Genomic DNA, 18334 nt, shown 5'->3' with positions numbered 1-18334 from the left:
TAGCACAAAATTGAAATAACTTGAGACAGAGAACGCTATCGCAAAGGTTGAACAAAGTAATTGAACTTCTCCAACAGTGGTAATGCCAAAAGCACAAAAAGGTACTGTAAGATGGTGTGAGGATTATAAAGCAGCGTAAATCGGTACACAGATGTAATTCATCTGATAACTTGCCAAAGTCAAGAACCTATCCACAATGAGGAGGAATTTCTTCTCTAAGGCGAGTGTATCTGTGGCGTTATTTATTGCAAAGAGCTGTAGAGGTTGGATTGATGAGTACATTCAGAGATGAAAGAGGCAGATTTTGAATCATTTTAAGGGAATAAAGGGTTATTGACAAGGACCATGTAGTTGAGGATTATTAGATCAGCCATGATCTCACTGAATAGTGGAGCAATAAAATAATGGGTGACTGTCTGTGGATTTTGCACATTCCCCCATATCTGTGTGGTTCTCCTCTGAGTGTTCCCATTTCCTGCCACAGTTCAAAGGTGTGCAGGTTAGGTGGACCTCAATTTTTCCAGAAGAGTTTTCAAATTAAGTGAGAATATATTAGACAAAACACACAAGAGTCTGTTGAATGAGCCTGCTTCAAATTGAGCAGCGAAGTTCACAGTACAAATTGATAAGCGCGCTCCTGTTATACAAATATTACATGCAAGCTGGAAGAAATGTCAGATGTCTTTGAATCACAATTTAGCATTTTTTGTTTGTTTATTATAACTCCTTTCTATTATTACAGGCAGAATACAAACTGAATTGTTTCTGAGAGGGCAACAACAAAAGAAATTGCTCTGTGCGAAAGCCATATTTAAAAGAATCGGGGAGGAAAAATGATCCAGTCAGAAAGAGTCATGATGGGGGAGAGTAAGAGAAAGCACTCTGAACTTGAAAGGTTACGTTAAAAGAATGTAATCAAAACCAGTTATAAAAGTATAGTCATATGTCTACTAGGGAGAACATGAAAGTAATGAGGTCCTTGCACATATTTAATCAAAATACTCAGACATGAAAAGGTGATGTTTAGACCTTCAGAGATTCATGAAGAAGAAGGATGTTAGCAAGAATAAAATGAGTGTAATGAATTGGGTAGTTGGGATATGAGAAAAATACCAGTAGTGAATCCATGCAAGTTTTGTGTAAACCAGTTACATCTGATTTAGAGTCAGACAGATATGACTGATGAAGGGGAACATTGAAATGGAGGTCATGGAAAAATCAATTCTTGTTAGAGAAAATGTCTCCTCATTCTTTGGTCAAGGTTCTTTCCCAAGTTCTGCATATTTGACTCAAGACATGAGGTATTTTCTAATAAAATGGAAATCAGTAGTTCCATTGGATTTGAAAGTGAATGGAAGGCAGGAGATGTATATAAATTATGTGGAATTTTGAACATTATGTAACATATTCATTATGGTTGGAGGACTGTATGGCATTCGTACGTCACAGAATAAACTGCTTTTAGTTGACTTTCCATGTGATGCACATATTTAGTCTGTCCAAAAGGTAACACACCTTTATAACTACAAGCTGCTCAAAACAGTCATCTTGATTCTCCTCAATTAAAGGTTAGCAATATTCAATCAGCCTAGCTGCAGCCACTAGGAAAGGACCTCGTAAGAAGACGAAGAATGTCAAAGTGAAGAATGACAAAGAGACCAGAGAGAAGGCACTAAGAGAATACACAAGTGTGATTGGTTTATTTTCATATGAATCAGAAAAAGGGTAATATGATTATCCCTGATTGAGGTAACAGGAAATAATGAATGGGGAAGTTTTGTTGAAGTTAATCATTTAACATCTAAATTAATTGGTCATGTAGTATCCACATAAAATGTGGCCATTCATTTCACAATTCCATTGATATGAAGAAGCCCTGCAATTAACCATCATTCCACTGCACATGTCCACATTGATGTCTAAATTCATGATTGCCCATTCATCAATGAACAATTGAAAAGGTGAGATACTATTTGGCCACCACGAATATTTAAAATGAATAAAGTGATACACACAAGGAAGTACATTTTCCTTGATTCATCTAAACAAAGGAAACTCAACTAACAACATTTGCATCAACTCCCAGATCTAAACCTGAGTGAACATTTTTTCCTTTTCCTTGCACTCTTACATAGTCCAACCTCTGTGGCTTCGGAACAACAAGAGGCAAACTGTTCATAACTCAGCTACAATAGTGGACATATTTTTGGCTGTTAACTTCTGAGTGCTGGACCCATGAAGAATCATGAATTGGTCTAATGCGGGGACTGACTCATCCCTTAGGAGAAAGATTCAATGGTCAGGTAATGGATGATAGACAGGTAACAGGTGAGAGTTGAAATGTCACTTCCAAGCCCACTTTCGTCAACATTTTCTTCTCGCCAATGATCCTTCACTGCCACCACTCTGTGGAGATCTGCTTGAAGCAGATCAATGATGCTTCATTGGATTACAGATGAGATGTCAATCATTCAGTTGAATATATTAGAAATATTGATATTCAGAGTATGCATGAGAATGGTCAAATTCTCGTGGACTCACTGAATTGCTGTGATTGATGCTGCATGGATTGGTTCCTTCCATTCATGGAAAAATTCATCTTCCATAATGCCCTGTAATATACTTGAGTTGGACTTCTTTATTGTCATTGTCATTGTGAACAATGTGCATTAAAGAAAACCTGGCTGTACCTCTCAGACTTTATGTTCTTCTCAATGATGATGTTTTTCATTGATGGCCCTCAAGGTGCAGCATCTGTGTCCAGCTGAACAAACTTTGAAAGGCAAGATTGCTCAAAAGGTTCTTTGCTAAAGTCTGCTCCATCTCACATGTGAATCATACAGGGGCAAGTAAAGGCCAACTGACTAACCATATCTATTGATGCATGAATATCTGACTTGGTGCATAGTAAATGTGAATTCTGTGGGTTCATATTCAGAGAAATTAGATTTGCTAAGAGTCACTATCCACGAGATCTGCACACAATTGTTGCATGTACAATATTCTTAGTCGAGGTAAAATAGAAGTACTGGCAAAGGAAGGGTATTCAACTTATCATTATAAAAAGATCATACTTATCATGCTGTTGCAATCAGGTCCACATGACTAAATATTCTATAAACTGTATGCCACTGATATTTAATACTGTCAACAGGCAGCTGCAAGGTCTCAGTCCCTTCCATCTTTGATGTCCATGGACACCAGAAATCCATTAATCTCCATTGCTTTCCCTGTGCAGCTGTCAACTCAGCAATCTGTGCAGGACCACATACTGCCTGCTGGCTCTCCCTGCAATTGCAGAAAGAACATTTCCATAACTATAATGACATATGTTCACCCAATTCTGTGGGTGATTATCAAGAAGAGGCAGCAAATTACAGAAAAATCAGAGTAACTGGCAATCGTGAGTAGACAAAGTTTTGAAAAAGTGTTAAGCAGGAGGGCATAGGGTTTGCTTGCAAGGTAAATAAGTATGAGGAGTCATGTTATGGTGTAGTCTTGACAAGACAGAATGGCAAGGGGGCTGGAATGGGTAATATGCACAACAGGATGGAGGTAAATGAACAACAATACATGACATTCCTGACTTAATTACGCCAATAAAGCACTACTTACATTGAATCCACAGCTATGGTGATCCTATTGCTGACCTAAGCCACCTCCAATCACAATCTGTTCACTACAACAGTAGTTTTTCTCCTCTCACTGTTGTGAAAAGTTTCTCTCCCTCACTGTATACTGTACATGTGATGATGGATTATTATGCAAACCATGCCTGCCTTGAATCCACCGCATCACTCTGTTTTTAGTTTACTGCAACTTCTAACATGTCCAAAATTCATCCTAAGATTGACTCTTTAAAGTTTCCAGTTGGGTTTGTGTCAGATGGATCTGTATCATATTCATTGTTGGGCACTGAAGAAGCCAAATACAAAAGTAAACTTATAATGATGCAGCCTTTTTGAAATGATGCTGGCAGTTCTTCCTGAAGTTGCACAAAATATCATACATTTCTCCCCAAACTATGATTATGCATCAAAGGGATGATTGGGCCCACTGAGTTTCTAATTCTAAGAATATAGCCCTAAGCCATTGAACCTTTGAATAAAGTGAGAGACTAGTGCCTCTGGCATTCAAAGATTACTCTAGTAAACAAAGCTTAGCTACAACAGAAGACTTCAGCCTTGAAAAATCCAGCAAATTTCCACATTTTTAACTAAAATGGTGAAGGAATATTTTAAAGCACCCAACTGTTCAACTGAAATACTTCAACAATTTAAACAGCCACCTTTAACAAAATAAATACTTACTGTAGGCACTGTATGGAGGAATATAATTGTACTTTGTGCATTGGCTAACTTGCCACAGTCATGTGACTTCCCCTTTTACTGTAAATATATAGGGTGGGCCCTTGAAGACAGAAACAGGGGAATATATTACGGGGAACAAAGAAATGGCAGAAGAGTTGAATTGGTACTTCAGATCTGCGTTCACTGGGGAAGACACAAGCAATCTCCCTGAGGTAACAGTGTCTGAAGGACCTGAACTGAAGGGAACTTATATTTGCCAGGAATTGGTGTTGGAGAGACTGTTAGGTCTGAAGACTGATAAGTCCCCGGGACCTGATGGTCTATATCCCAGGGTACTGAAGGAGGTGGTTGAGAAATCGTGGATGCATTGGTTATCATTTTCCAAAGTTCGATAGATTCAGGATCAGTTCCTGTGGATTAGAGGGTGGTTAATGTTGTGCCACTTTTTAAGAAAGGAGTGAGAGAGAAAGCAGGAAATTATAGACCAGTTAGTCTGACCTCAGTGGTGGGAAAGATGCTGGAATCAATTATAAAGGATATAATTACGACACATCTGGATAGCAGTAACAGGATAGGTCAGAGTCAGCATTTATGAAGGAGAAATCATGCTTGACTAATCTTCTGGAATTTTTTGAGGATGTAACTCTGAAGATGGACAAGGGAGATCCAGTGGATGTAGTGTAACTGGACTTTCAGACAGCCTTTGATAAAGTCCCACATAGGAGGTTAGTGAGCAAAATTAGGGCGCATGGTATTGGGGGCAAAGTACTGACTTGGATTGAAAATTGGTTGGCTGACAGGAAACATAGAGTAGTGATAAACAGCTCCCTTTCGGAATGGCAGGCGGTGACCAGTGGGGTATCGCAGGGATCAGTGCTGGGACTGCAGCTTTTTACAATATATATTAACGATATAGAAGATGGTATTAACAGTAACATTAGCAAATTTGCTGATGATACTAAGCTGTGGCAGGGTGAAATGTGAGGAGGATGTTAGGAGATTACAGGGTGACCTGGACAGGTTAGGTGAGTGGACAGATGCATGGCAGATGCGGTTTATGTGGATAAATGTACGGTTATCCATTTTGGTGGCAAGAACAGGAAGGCAGATTACTACCTAAATGGAGTCAAGTTAGGTAAAGGGACAATACAAAGATACAATACAAGGGACAATACTGGTTCTTGTACACCAGTCAATAAAGGCAAGCATGCAGGTACAGCAGGCAGTGAAGAAAGCTAATAGCATGCTGGCCTTCATAACAAGAGGGATTGAGTATAGAAGCAAAGAGGTTCTTCTGCAGCTGTACAGGGCCTGGTGAGATCACACCTGGAATATTGTGTGCAGCTCTGGTCTCCAAATTTGAGGAAAGACATTCTGGCTATTGAGGGAATGCAGCATAGGTTCACGAGGTCAATTCCTGGAAAATGGCAGGATTATCTTATGTTGAAAGATTGGAGCGACTGGGCTTGTATACCCTTGAATTTAGAAGACTGAGAGGGGATCTGATTGAGTCTATAAGATTATTAAAGGATTGGACACTCTGGAGGCAGGAAACGTGTTTCTGCTGATGAGTAAGTCCTGAACCAGAGGACACAGCTTAAAAATACGGGGTAGGCCATTTAGGACAGAGATGAGGAGAAACTTCTTCACCCGGAGAGTGGTGGGTGTGTGGAATGCTCTGCCCCAGAGGGCAGTGGAGGCCCAGTCTCTGGATTCGTTTAAGAAAGAGTTGGATAGAGCTCTGAAGGGTAGTGGAATCAAGGGTTATGGAGATAAGAGCTGAAAATGTGTTGCTGGAAAAATGCAGCAGGTCAGGCAGCATCCAAGGAGCAGGAGAATCGACGTTTCGGGCATGAGCCCTTCTTCAGGAATGAGGATGGTGTGCCAAGCAGGCTAAGATAAAAGGCAGGGAGGAGTGACTTGGGGAGGGGCGTTGGAAATGCGATAGGTGGAAGGAGGTAAAGGTAAGGGTGATAGGCCGGAGTGGGGGTGGGGGGGGGGAGAGGTCAGGAAGAAGATTGCAGGTTAGGAAGGTGGTGCTGAATTCGAGGGTTGGGACTGAGACAAGGCAAGGGGAGGGGAAATGAGGAAACTGGAGAAATCTGAGTTCATCCCTTGTGGTTGGAGGGTTCCTAGGCGGAAGATGAGGCGCTCTTCCTCCAGCCGTCGTGTTGCTATGGTCTGGCGATGGAGGAGTCCAAGGATCTGCATGTCCTTGGTGGAGTGGGAGGGGGAATTGAAGAAGACCACAATTTCCCCCCAGACGTGATCGACGATGCTCTCCACCACATCTCCTCCACTTACCGCTCCTCCACCCTTGAGCCCTGCCCCTCCAACCGCCACCAGGACAGAACCCCACTGGTCCTCACCTACCACCCCACCAACCTCCATATATATCGTATCATCTGTCGTCATTTCCGCCACCTCCAAACGGACCCCACCACCAGGGATATATTTCCCTCCCCTCCCCTATCAGCATTCCGAAAAGACCACTCCCTCCGTGGCTCCCTCGGCAGGTCCACACCCCCCACCAACCCAACCTCCACTCACGGCACCTTCCCCTGCAACCGCAAGAAATGCAAAACTTGCGCCCACACCTCTCCTCTTACTTCCCTCCAAGGCCCCAAGGGATCCTTCCATATCCACCACAACTTCACCTGCACCTCCACACACATCATTTACTGTATCTGCTGCATCCGATGTGGCCTCCTCTATATTGGGGAGACAGGCCGCCTACTTGTGGAGCATTTCAGAGAACACCTCTGGGACACCCGGACCAACCAACCCAACCACCACGTGGCTCAACACTTCAACTCCCCCTCCCACTCCACCAGACCATGGCTACATGACGGCTGGAGGAAGAGCGCCTCATCTTCTGCCTAGGAACCCTCCAACCACAAGAGATGAACTCATATTTCTCCAGTTTCCTCATTTCCCCTCCCCCCGCCTTGTCTCAGTCCCAACCCTCGAACTCAGCACCACCTTCCTAACCTGCAATCTTCTTCCTGACCTCTCCGCCCCCCACCCCCACTCCGACGCAGCAGTTGAAACATAATGCAGCTGAAATTGTGTTGATATTCATATCTGAAAGAGATCCAGTTAGTGACAGAAATAAGATGGAATAAGTAAAATAAAATGTAGTATGCAGCTTTGAATTACTGTTGAAACTTTATTGCTGGAACAGCACAGCAGGTCAGGCAGCATCCAGGGAACAGGAGATTCGACGTTTCGGGCACAGGCCCTTCTTCAGGAATGAGCAGAGAGTGTTCAGCAGGAGAAGATAAAAGGTAGGGAGGAGGGACTTGGAGGAGGGGAGTTGGAAATGTGATAGGTGGAAAGAGGTCAAGGTGAGGGTGATAGGTCGGAGTAGGGTGGAGGCGGAGAGGTCAAGAAGAAGACTGCAGGTCAGGAAGGCGGTGCCGGGCTGGAAGGATCCGGCTGAGACAAGGTGGGGGGAGGGGGGATGAAGAAACTGGTGAAGTCCAAGTTCATCCCCTGCGGTTGGAGGGTTCCCAGTCGGAAGATAAGACGCTCCTCCTCCGACCGTCGGGTTGTTGTGGTTTGGCGGTGGATGAGTCCAATGACCTGCATATCCTCGGTGGAGTGGGAGGGGGAGTTGAAATGCTGTGCCACAGGTTGGTTGGGTTGGTTCGTCCGGGTGGCCCAGAGGTGCTCCCTGAATCGCTCCGCAAGTAGGCGGCCTGTCTCCCCAATATAGAGGAGGCCACACCGGCTGCAGCGGATGCAGTAGATGATGTGGGTGGAGGTGCAGGTGAATCTGTGGCGGATATGGAAGCTTTGAATTACTGGCTGACTTAAAATTACTGTCCATGTTCTACTCCTTGTGTAGTGGAAATGTACAGAGATATGAATCAGAAGTAGATTTCTTCCCACATTCAATGGGAAAATAATGAAATAGTGACAGAATTTTCCTTTTTTAAAAGACTGAGCAATTTAAAGTAGCAACCCTGCTATCCATGTTGGGGAAAGAGTACTACAAGCTAAATTGCAGCTTCGAGTTCACTGAGCAGAAAAGGTAGACAGAAGAGCTTTTGCAGTTTCTGAAGGCTTTCTTGAAAACCTATATTACGGTTCTTATGAATGATATTTATCCACCATTAGGGCTCAGGGCAGGCAGGAGGTTATCAATATGTGACCATATTGATACATCCAGTAAAAGTCTGTGCATCTGGACAACTGAAAGATGATGTCACCAGAGATGGGTTTTTTAGGCATAAGAGATCCTGGCCTGAGATCACATCTGATGAGACAGCAGAAAGCTACTCTCAAGAAACCTAGTGACATGTACAGAAGCTCTAAGTTTGTCAATCATCAGCCACAGCGAATTTATATAGAAAATACATGAAGCTTTGTATTATGTAAATAGACATCTCAAGTTGAATGAGGACAGTAGATTGCAAAAATGAAGAAATATTTTCAGAAAATCCAGCAGAAAGATCCAGGACATCATACAAAATCATATCCAATTTGGAGAAAGCAAAGCTGTTACTGCAAAAAACTAAATCATTTTGCATGCAACATTTAAGCAGTTTGAAGAAAAATAAGCTTATACAGTTGTCTACTGGAGAAAGCTTATTATTCTGAAGAATCACTATACAACATGCAGTAGGTTTGCATTATCAGGTTTGAAGATGTTAAATAGCTTGTGGCATTTGGAATAATGTCTGCAGAAGAAAAATATCAAATGAATGGGAAGTTTCAGACAAGCAAGAGTACTTCATGCAATATCATAAGCTTCACAGACCTGTGATTCAAGTGATTCAAGATTGGACCCAAAAATGAAACTCTCAAAAGTAAGGTTAAAGCTAAATGATGAAATGATACTCATGCCAAGATGACAAAGTAAGCTGAGAACACAATGAATGACAGATATTTAGCAAAATCCAATTATCTGAACTAGTGTAAGTTTAAACATTGGAGTAATCACCTTAAATGTGCCAGGAGAGATTTGCAGTAGTTTATAGGCCAATAAATACTTATTTGCTGAATTTTGTTTATTTCCTCCAATCTTATTTTCTAAAGCAATGAGCTAATAAAAGAACATGGGTAAGCCATTCAACCCCTTGAACCTGATCTTCTATTTAATTAGATCATGGCTGATTGTGGCCTAACTCCATATATCTGCCTTTAGCCAATATCCCTTAATACCTTTGCTTAACAAATATTTATCTCTGTCGAGAGTGTATTGCTGGCAAAGCACAGCAGGTCAGGCAGCATCCGAGGAGCAGGAGAATCGACGTTTAGGGCATAAGCCATTCATCAATATTTATCTATCTCAGATTTAAAATTAGCAACTGATCCAGAATCAACTCTTATTTGTGGAAGAGAGTTCCAAACATTTATCACCCTGTGTGTGTAGAAGTACATCTCTCCTGAATGACATGGCCCTGATTCTCAGACCATGCCCCTGCTTCTAAAATTTCCAATCATTGGAAATAGTTTACCCTTACCTATGCAGTCTTTTCCTGTTCATATCCTGAAGACTTTGATCCCTTAAACTTCCAAATTTTGGAGAAATAGCCTAATTATTATATTTTCTCCTCATAATGCAAATCCAGCATGATTTTTTTAAAAAGACTTTATTTAAATGCATGTGAACAACTTATCAGACAAACTCACTTTATTCACATAACTCAAAACTGAAAATAAAGCTACACCGTTTCCTCTAAATGCGTGCAATATAGAAATAGAAAACAAACTTAAAATTTATATCATGGTTCTGTCCAATTTAGAATTCAATTTCTAAAACAGTAATATTTCATGAAACCTCATAACATAAAGCAAGTAGAAAGCTTGGTCGAGTAACCCTAAACATCCCAGAGGAAGTTTGCAGGGATTTGTAGTCCACTAAGTCATTGACTACTGAAGAGATCCTAGACATTTACAAAGTAAGTTTTACAGGTCTTCCTGATGAATACCATCTTGAAGTGGGTGAGAGTGTCAGACCAGTGCAATATCTGCCGAGGATGTTTCCAGCTGTGCTAAAATCTAGCCTGAAAAATAAGACGCATTAACTAACAAGGAAGGGAACCAACCAAGAGCAGATATAGACCCAAAGGATCTCAGTAAAACTTTTAAGGGATTTCACTATCTCACACCAAATATTGTATAAATTTTGTTACAATTTGCCAAGGCAAAGTTTTCATTATTCTCTATGCAAAAAATGATTACTGATAGATGAAACTGGATGAAAGGAGGAGTTTTCTAAATGTACTCTCAATGTTTTTGAGATACAGGTGATTGTCAATTTAGCATTTTCATTGCTCCATAAGAGTATTGGTGCAGACAGCAGGAGTGGCTCAGTGATATTCTGGAAGTGAAAGCTATTGTGAATGATCTGCTCATTGTTTCATTGTTCCCCCATAACAAAAATGAATCTGCAACAATGTAACCATGGCAACAACACTTGTAACAAAAATAAAACTCCCCTGGACAAAGAACCTTAGCCCAGGAATGAGCAGATACCAGATTTTATGTGACAATGCACGTATATGCCATTAGGAGACTTGTGTAATTTAAAGACTATGTATATGGTGCCTTTGCAGCAACAGATGGAAGTAGAACTAGCTAGAGTTAATAGCCATTTTTGTTAATGGATATTAACTTTCTGTGACCTTGGATATAGAATAACAGCTGATTAGATTATTGTAGCTGATAGTACATGTTTCTATAAAGAGAGCCATTTGGAGAGGTATAACTGTACTCAGAGTAAGGTGGATTGCATGGCCATTGACTTCTACCTTTGCGGTAAGGGTGTTGGTGGACATTCAGAGATGCAGCCTTGAAACACATATCACCTGAAAGACCTTCCGCTCAATTTCTAAACATAGGACATGTGCTAAATCCACTACTCAATTTAAAATATGATAACATATTACTTTCTTTGTCTTTACATGACTATGCCCACAACCACCAGAGACTACTTTAGCACCATGTGAATACACCATTTATGCATAACTGAATAACAATATACCATTACTATTTTTAATTCCATGACTACTCCAATGATTCAGCAAAAAAAGTTAATCCAAAAACCTAGCTCTTTTTAACATTGATGAGAATAAATCTTATATTAATGGTGCAACATGGGCACTACTCACTCCATTTAATTCCCAGAAATATTTTTATGTTAATGCAGAGCGAGTATTGAGAAATATCAATGATTTTCAGTTTTTGTATCTCAAAATTGTAAGAGAGCAACAGTATTGCTTACCCTCTTTATTCTTTTATCGAAGTTCTCTGCAATCTCAGCAGGTTTCTGCTCTTTGATGCAGAACTGTTTTCCTTGTGTCTTTAAGGTAATGAAGCCATGTTATAGTCAGACTCTGAGAAGGATTCTGTCAGGATAAGGTTTCTGAACAGATGACACTGTAGACATTGCACTACAACAGCTGTGGAGCTTTAAAACATGTTTTACCCTGTTAATTTTCTAATGTTCTTCAGTGTTCTCCAACCCACTCAATCTCGGAAGCATCAGTGCTTTCAATCTGCTGTCTGGAAGGCCAGTTCCCTCAGGGGAAGGTTGCTATCCTATCTTCCACCAATTGTGACAAATAGGATTCAGCTCACCCCAGCATTATTTTCTGCTCTGAATCAGTGGCACTCTGACTGCTGAGCTATGTGATTATATGATGAAATGAGCAGATTCTGAGTAGTGCTGACCACACATCCTTGTCACACAGACCTAAGCAGCTTAACTTGTGTTTCTTTCTCTCTGAGTATATAATTATTAATATGAAAACTGACAGATACTGTGGAATTAAGTATTCCTTTTCAAAACATCAAATGACAGGAGTGAGCAATCACAGATCGGAACAGGCAAAACGTAGAAGCATTTGTGAGTTTAACAATGATTGATAGGACATGGTTTTTTAATCCGATCATCAAAAATATTGCATGCAATGGTGATTTCTATGTTTGTTTTCTGATGTCTGAGTGCATACCCTCTTTTATTAAGATAATCAAGTATCATCTAATGGTGGCCTTATCTTAGGCTGCCATCATCTGAAAATTGAACTGAAATTGCCATAAATAAATTCTAATGATGACACTTATCAGCATTTACAGACTTTCATCTTATTAATTTGTGTTAAGAAGATAAAGCCAAGGATAAAAGTCTATCCATCCCATCAACCACTCCCTCAAACACTTAAAACCTCTAAATACCAGCTGCTTCTTGAAACCTACTGGCATCTTGTTTTTAGCCACCTTTTTGGCAGATTACTCCAAGTATTTATTATATGGTAAAGAAAGATATTTTTATAATGTGCATATAGAATTTATATGTTACTAACTTAATACACATGTGCTTATCCAGGGAGAGAAGGAAAGAGAGGGAAAGAGAGTTCACCTCAGTGTCTGAGATTCTTAGAAATATTATAATATGTAGACCTGTCAGAGAAGCACTATTTTTCATCTCTATAACCTGCTGGATTTGAAATCAAATCCCATGATACCAGGCAATTCTATATTTTCTTTCAATTTGTTCTTGATGTGTAGGTTACTTAAGCAAGTCAGCATTTATTGCCTAATTCAGATGTCTTAAATGTATTAAAGATCAACCATACCATTTAGAACTATGTAGACTAGAGAAGGGAATGTTGATAGATACCCTTCACTACCCTTCATTAGGCAACTAGTTGGCTTTTTCATCTCTTGCCATTTGAACTATTTTAGAATTCAAATACATAACTTTGAGTTGCTGGCTCAGCACTGTAACTGCTAGACCATTATATTCAAATTCATTAATTTTTTGACCTAACATTTGAATACATGCTTCATATATAGTTCTCTAATAATAGATTATTTTAGATACTATTTATGCTAATGATTAATCCTAAATTGTAAACCAAAGTAACCAGATGATGTCCAGTAATGCACAATTACATATTCAATCTTTAGCTGCCTGTCCTCGCTCTAACATTTCCCTATCGTGTCTTTCTGATCCCAAACATAAATGAAAACTTAATATGTGTTTGCAGTTGGTTTATCCACATTAAAGTCCAAAAGTATTTTTAAGGAGACTGGGTCCAAATTTTCAGAGATGGACAAAGTCTTAGCCAAAGATGGGTAGAGCTCTGATTCCAGAAGCACTGCTCATGAAATTGCTCCTGTCATTCTCACTAAGGATGGGGCAAGCAGAGGCAGGACATATTTCACACATGCACATTTCATTGGAGGCAATGGAACAGTTCAAATTCCAGCTACCTTCAAACAGTATCAATTTTTACCTCCCGTGATCCAGAAATACATGGGCTTTATGAATTTAAATTCTGGATTAGTGGTGCTGGAAGAGCATCCGAGGAGCAGTAAAATCGACGTTTCGGGCAAAAGCCCTTCATCAGGAATAAAGGCAGAGAGCCTGAAGTGTGGAGAGATAAGTGAGAGGAGGGTGGGAGTGGGGAGAAAGTAGCATAGAGTACAATAGGTGAGTGGGGGAGGGGATGAAGGTTCTTCCAACCTTAGATGGAAGGAAGATCACTGAGGAAGCAGCTGAAGAGGGTTGGTTGTGGAGACTACCTTGAGGAACTCCTTCAGTGATGTCCTAAGATGATTGATCTCTAACTGTGTGGTATGTACAAATCCTGCCAGTAGAGAATACTCCCCAGTCCCTAATTAATTTAGTTTTGTTATGGTGCTTTTTTTCCATACCTGGTCAAATGCTGTCTGAATTTTAATGTAAGTCACTCTCATCTCACCTTTGGTGTTCAGCTCTTTTGTTTATGCTTGGACAAACTATATTGAAGGCAGGGTTGGTTGGCTCCAATGCAATCCAAACTGAATGTCAATGAGCAAGTTTTTTCATCTTAGCATGGCCCTACGTTCTGCCCAAGTTAGATACAAGGTGATTTAGAATGGATGTTATAAGCCCAAAAGGTGCTGGACAGGGAGTATGTGCTGACATAGACAATAAAGAGTCACAGAGATGACAGGGTTCTTAGGTTGACATGAGTTAGCATTAAGTTGGCATGAAAGCTATGAGGAAGTGTGGACTGCAGATGCTGGAGATCAGAGTCAAAACGTGTGGCTATGGAAAAGCACAGCAGGTCAGCAGCATCCAAGGAGCAGGAGAGTCGATGTTTCTGGCTTAAGCCCATCATCAGGAATGTGGGAAGGCCCAAGGGACTGAGAGATAAATAGGAGGAGGGGTGGGGCTGGGGTTAAGGTAGCCTGGAAGGCAATAGGTGGATGTAGATGGGGGTGATGGTGATAGGTCAGAAGAGAGGGTGGAGTGGAAAGGTGGGAAGGAAGATGGTCAGGGGGAGAAGTTTAAGAGGGTAGTGCTGAGTTGAAGGGTTGGATCTAGGATAAGGTGAGAGGAGAGGAGATGAGTAAACTGGTGAAATTGATATAGATGCTGTGTGGTTGAAGGTTCCCTAATTTGAAGATGAGGCGTTCTTCCTCCAGGCATCAGGTGTTGGTGGCTAGGATTTGGTGAAGGAGGATACCCAGGACTTGCATGTCCTTGGCAGAGTGGGAGGGCGAGTTGAAGCGTTTGGCCCCAGGTCAGTGGGCTATTTGGTGTGTCTGTCCCGGAGACATTCTCTGGAACGTTCCTCAAGTTGGCGTCCTGTCTTCCCACCTGCATCCACTTATTGTCTTCTTAGCTACCTTCCCCCCACCAGCCCCACACCCCTCCCATTTATATCTCAGCCCCCTTGAGCTCCCCCACATTCCTGTTGAAGGGCTTATACACAAAATGTCAACTCTTCTGCTCAACGGATGCTTCCTGACATGCTGTGCTTTTCCAGCACCACACATTTTGACTATGAAAGCTATGATGGTTCATTGAAGTGGGTACAGGGTCATGGGTTGCCATGCAGGGTGTGATGGCTCATGAGGTTGAGTGGGTAGCATGAAGTTGTTTATTTGGCATGAATGGAGTAAGAAAAATACGTGAGCCTGAGGGGGTGTGGGGATCTTACTGCTTCTAACAATGCTGGGACAAAATCCCAGAGCATGGACGTCTCTGGAGTGCTGTTTCTGATGGTGATCCAATTCCAATAAGCACCAATAGCAAAAATCTAACCTTTTGTGAAGTTTCTCCAGATTGCAAATGAGGAGTCGGGTATTCCTCAACTGTGTGCCCCCAACACTGGTCTGAAAATTTAGTCCCTGGTCCAGTTGAAAAAGAGGCATTTTAAATGTTAAATCCACAAGCAGTCTTCCAGATCAGCAACTGATGTATCTGTAATGTTATCTGGGTGGGTGCTCCGAATTCTATCAAAGGACTGTTGGATACACAGGGCTCTTTGTTCCCATAATTGTGAAGCAACTGCAGCTCATTGTGAGTTATGACTTTGGATTAGCTTCATGGTCACAGTGCAAAACAGCCTTGTTATTTTGATATTTTACCTAATCCAACTGATAACCGATATCCATCCTTGAATGGCTTCGTAGGAAAAAATAATCTCCTTAATCAAAACTGTTTTTTTTAACTCGTCAGTTCTCCGTCCTCCATTCTCCTACATGGAATGGGAATGGATGGAGCTCTATGATAGAGTTTAGACTATAACAACAGAGTATGGATTCAGGTTTCAACTTTTGGCTGCTCTGTTTATTTTCAAAAACTGAATAAAAAATAAAACAGCTGTTTGATCCATCCATTTACCATTGCTTTTACATTTGTTTAGATTGTAAATCGGTTAACAATCCTAGGTACAGGAGTTTCTGCTTGAAACAAATAGGATACTAATGAATAAATTAAAATATGGATCAAGTGACATCTTTACATCTAACATCATTTTCAAATCTCACGTCCTAATTTGTTACTACATGTTACCTTCTACATGACTTTGCAATAAGGAGAAAGCAGTCTTTCTCACCACCTGAACAGCAGGAAGTCCAGCTAGTGTCGGATGAAGAACAACACAGAGAGGAGGAAGAGCACCATTGACTGCAGTGTACCTAGTTGTCTGAGTTACTGGAGGGCTGTTCAATCAGGGAATCTTCACATCTACTATCTTTCGATCACAAATTTTACAATGATCTAAAAATTCTCCTGTTTCCATTTCCAACTATCAGAATCTGATTACTTTCCTTTTGTCCTAATTCAGTACAAAGCCAAAGAATGACATCAAATTAAGAAAGGAAAAACATGAGCGAGCAGTTTCTTTCTAACTCTATAAAATATTTCGCTGGAATAATTAAGAATTTTTCTTGTGTAACTCCTTCATGTTCATAATAAACACAAAAACTGTTGGAAATATTTGACGAGTCACGCAGCAATTTTGAGAGAGAAACAGTTCACATTTCAAGTCAATGACTACATTAGAAGTGCAAGGATTTAGAGATGTGATAGTTCAGAAGCAAGATGAGGAAATGAGGGTAAGGGAATGGAGAAAAGAACAAAAACTGGGGTGGATGACAGGAAACGCTAAATGGAGGAGTTTTCAAGGCCCAGGAAGGTGATAATTGAAGAAGCAAACAGATAAAATATAACTAAGCAGGTGTTCCCTCAGTTGTCATCTTGTTTCTGCATATTTACTTTAGTGTCCTTGATGGAACGAAATCGACTGAATTTCCATTGAAGATATTTCTGATTGTCATGTTGAGTGACCACAAGCAGCTATGAGCCTTGATGACCAATTGCACATTGCAGTATAGAAATAAGTATAAGTAGTCCAATCTGCCACATGGCAATGGTGTTGATGCTGTGGATGGAGAAGGTACAGGCAGGCTACCATCCCAGGGAGCTCTTTTGCCATGAGATTATGGCCACTTCCCTCGAATGCTCTCCTTATTCCTATGGGAGGGAGGATAGGAGTTAAGGGGCACTTGGAAGCATCTGACAGCACTGCTTCCCACAGCAAAGTCATCTGAGCTTCTGAATTAGCATTGTAAGTTGCCATAGTTGACAGCAGATATTGAATCAGGATGGGCACCATTTTAAAACATACCAATGCAGTTGGCCATTTGATCCACCTCTGAAAGAACAGTCTCCATGAGATGCTGAACTGAAAGTGACCTCGTCCACACTCTTAGTCATTGTATGTAAGTTTGCTGACAAGTTATACAATGTACCTATGCAATGAATGATGAGGATCTGAATGCACTGTCTGAAAGTGTGGTGGAGACAGTCATGCATGATTTTCAAACTGGAAGTGAATAATTATTTGAAGTGAAAATAAACACAGGGCTATAGATAAGGGGCCAAAAAAGTGATATTAGGTAAGATTCCCATGAAAGCCCATGCAGACAAAATGAGCTAAATGGCTTTCTTCTGTGTAATAACCACTCTTTGAAACTATAATGTATTAACCTGGTAAGCTGAGCACTCAATGTCTACATTTCATTCTCTGCAACAGTGTTGGTATGTGATTTTATAATCTAACAAGCTGATGTGTGGAATCGTATCCTGCTGCCCTTGCTGCTACAAACTTGAGGTTGATGATTCACCACATGCAAGCCCTTCATTTGTCACTATTTTGAAAATGTGTGTGGTGTCACTCCCAGCTGTAGTCAGATGCATTATCGGGAAGGCAAACGCCTCTTCCTGTAATAGTTCAGTCCTATTGTAATGCTCTGTTATGATCCATCTGTTTCCATTTTGGGGGTGTAAAGAGAACAGGAATTAGCTATTTGTATTCCATAGGTCAGCCTACAAATAACATGGCCTTTGCACAACCTTTATGTTGGGAAAGAAAGAACTTTTAAATTACTTGCACGTCATTAACAAGTTTTCAACCACTTTTCAATCAAGTAACTACTTTTGAAGTGTTCACATTGTTGCGATGCAGGATCAACAGAACGATGACAAATTGCATAAACGGATGACCAAGAAATCTGTTTTTTTGGTACTTATTATAGGATAAACATTGGTTGGGGCATGAAGAGAACTCTCTATTGATTATAAAATGAGCTAACTGATCAAAGACTTGGCAAAATTTTTCATTTGGAAGTGTTACAACCACGGAACAGAACCATGGAGAACTGTGGAAATTTATAACTTGTAATTCCAAAATGTGATTTCTCAAAAAAGCTGAAACTGATGAAAATGACTT

At 40.7% G+C, this 18334-nt stretch overlaps 1 long non-coding RNA gene across 1 annotated transcript in view; it reads right to left on the bottom strand.

Annotated features, from left to right (window-relative positions):
• The window catches only part of LOC148148787 (uncharacterized), a 71888-nt gene extending 60181 nt beyond the window's left edge, over positions 1-11707 (bottom strand). Inside the window, exon 1 of the long non-coding RNA XR_015758577.1 lies at positions 11545-11707. This is a non-coding gene — a long non-coding RNA (uncharacterized LOC148148787). The remainder of the gene's footprint in view (positions 1-11544) is intronic.
• Positions 11708-18334: the final 6627 nt, after the last annotated feature.

This window comes from Chiloscyllium plagiosum, unplaced genomic scaffold, assembly GCF_037043375.1.
Source record: "Chiloscyllium plagiosum isolate Xiang-an unplaced genomic scaffold, Cpla_swu_hap1 HiC_scaffold_11, whole genome shotgun sequence".
Taxonomy (NCBI): Eukaryota; Metazoa; Chordata; class Chondrichthyes; order Orectolobiformes; family Hemiscylliidae; genus Chiloscyllium; species Chiloscyllium plagiosum.
This window is presented reverse-complemented; position numbering and strand designations above follow the sequence as displayed.